A 2,965-nucleotide genomic window follows, 5' to 3' on the forward strand; every position below is an offset into this window, starting at 1 on the left:
TCTGAGGCAGCCAGAAGATGCAGAGGGTAGGGGTCTTGAGGGTGTGTAGTTAGAGACCATTGACCGGAGGTAGGCGGGAGCGGTTCCCTTTGCCGCACGGTATGCTAGGTCAAGGGCCTTGAAGCGGATTCGTGCAGCAATGGGGAGCCAGTGCAGGTCCCTAAGAAGTGGGGTGACATGGGCCGACTTCGGTAGGTTTGAGATCAGGCGGGCCGCTGCATTCTGAATGAGTTGAAGAGGCTTAGTGGCAGTGGCCGGGAGGCCAGCGAGCAGTGCGTTGCAGTAGTCGAGGCGGGAGATGACTGTTGATTGGACGAGGAGTTAGGTGGCTTCTTTTGTCAGGAAGGGGCGGATCCTTCTGACGTTGCTCAGGAGGAATCGGCAGGTTCTGGTTGTCGCTGCGATGTGAGCAGAGAAGTTCAACTGGTCGTCGAGGACAACACCAAGGTTCTTGGCGGTCGGGGACGCGGTCACAGCTGCATTCTCGACTGTGATGGAAAGGTCGGTCAGGGGGGAGGATTTGGTCGGCAGGTGGAGCAATTCTGTTTTGCTTAGGTTCAGTTTGAGGTGGTTGGTCGTCATCCAGGCGGAAATGTCGGACAGACAGGCAGAGATCCGCTCAGAGACGTGGATATCTGAGGGAGGGAAGGAGATGAAGAGTTGAGTATCATCGGCATAACAATGGTAGGAGAAGCCATGAGACTTGATAATGTTACCCAGTGATTTAGTGTAGAGGGAGAAGAGAAGGGGTCCTAAAACCGAGCCCTGGGGGACACCCGTCCGCAGGGGGCGGGTGGCCGACAGGGTCCCCCCTCTCCATGACACCAGGAGCGGTCATTGAGGTATGATGACAGCCATGTCAGCGCAGAGCCAGCCACTCCCATTCCTGCGAGGGCCGCGAGGAGGATCTGGTGGTTGACTGTGTCGAAGGCTGCAGATAGATCTAGGAGAATCAGGACAGAGGAGAGGCCTTTCGCTTTTGCTAAGTGAAGTGCCTCTGTGACCGCAATGAGGGCTGTCCTGTGGAGTGACCAGTCCTGAAGCCTGACTGATTAGGGTCTAGGAGGTCATTCTGTAAGAGATAAGCAGTAAGTTGGTTGGATACAGCACGTTCAAGTGTTTTAGAAAGGAAGGAGAGAAGAGAGACAGGACGGTAGTTGCCTATGACGGTAGGGTTCAGGGTTGGTTTTTTTATGAGGGGCGTGACTCTGGCTTGTTTTAGGGAGGTGGGGACCACCCCCGAGTTGAGTGAGGAATTGATGGTTGCAGTTAGGAATGGGAGGATGTCTGGTGCTATGGTCTGGAGGAGTGGGGAGGGTAGCCGGTCCAGCTGGCTTGTAGTCGGACGGTTCGACGTTACCAGTGTCAGGGTCTCGGCTTCTGTAATGGGAGAGAAAGATGACAGAGTGAAGGATGAGGTTCTCGATTCAGCATTTGGAATGGGTGGGGGTTGGGAGAAGGAGCTGCGGATGTTCTCCACTTTTTCCTCAAAGAAGATCGCAAAGTCTTCGGCAGAGAAGGATGAGGGAGGGGGGGTGAGGGGGGAGTGAGGAGAGAGGACATGGTAGCATGCAGTTTGCGAAGATTCTTGGCAGAGGCCTCGATCCTATGGTGAAAGAAAGAAGCTTTGGCATTAGTAATGGTTTTGGAGAATGTTAACAAGAGGTTGTGATATGTGTTGATGTCAGCAGTGAGGCGTGACTTTCTATACTTCCTTTCAGCTGCTCTCAGGACCTGTCTTTGTTCTCTCACTGGAACTACATGTCTTAAAATGTAGTTAATTTTCCTACATTTAAACTTAAAAGTTACAATATTGGTTAACCCTTTGACTTTATGAATCCACATAAATGAGAGCTTAATGATTAAAAAATAAATTACTTTGACTTAAAGAATGCTTGTGCCATCTTTTTGTCACTGGTGTTACCTCGTACCTTTAACAATATTAAAGTATTTTTAGAAATGTTTTTTTCACAATCTATTCTGCACATATAGTCAGAGGCACAGTAGGATAATGATAATGCAAAAAATTTGGAGATTGTGTATTTATTTATTTTAATCAGGTTTGTGAAAAGTGTAATTGTGTGACGTTTGCTTATTAACACCATCATATCTTTGCTATAATAATAACAATATTTGAAGGACAGTCATACAAATGTAATGATAGTATCCTTAACATCCTAACTCTTGAATGAAGCAAAGGTCAATTGATATAAAATCATTTACAAGTCAAATGTGACACTTTTGATTTCATATGACCCAAAAAAACACAGTAACACCAGTGACACAATAAAACACCAGTGACACAAAGAACACTAAAGATTGTTTTATTCAATATCAATTACTTATTTGAGATAGAAAATGGTGTATTTAGTACAAAACCAAAGATTATCACTGACATTAAGTCAAATAACTTTAGTTATTTATATATTTATATATATTTATATATTTATTTTATATTATATATATATTTATATAATTTATATTTATATTTAGTTGTGATCATGAAATGGGTACTAATGAGTTATATTGTATGCATAACAACTTCTTTAAAAGCTTTTACTAAAGTTTATTTACACAAGATAGTCACTGGTGTTACTGGTCGTCACTGGCGTTACCATGAAGAGCAGTAACACCAGTGACGGTAACACCAGTGACCATTTTCATGAAATCTGTATTTTACAAAATGGCAGCTACAGTACCTCGCTCAAACCACATGTTGCTAATCATGCTAAACTCACTCAAATATGTAATTTAATCAATTTGTGTTGATTATTCAGTATTGATATCTTCTTAAAAAATAGGCCATACCAGTGACTCTAGCTAAATGTCTCGTATGAAATTATGAGATAAATGAGAACATTTCCAACATTTGAAAAAAGACAGCAGACTGACAATGTGCCTTTCTTCACAGTTCTTCAGGAAGTAGGACGTAGGAAGTGATGTCACAAGTCTTTGGATTTTTTCA

This window comes from Notolepis coatsorum (genome assembly GCF_963971535.1).
Source record: "Notolepis coatsorum genome assembly, chromosome: 17".
Taxonomy (NCBI): domain Eukaryota; kingdom Metazoa; phylum Chordata; class Actinopteri; order Aulopiformes; family Paralepididae; genus Notolepis; species Notolepis coatsorum.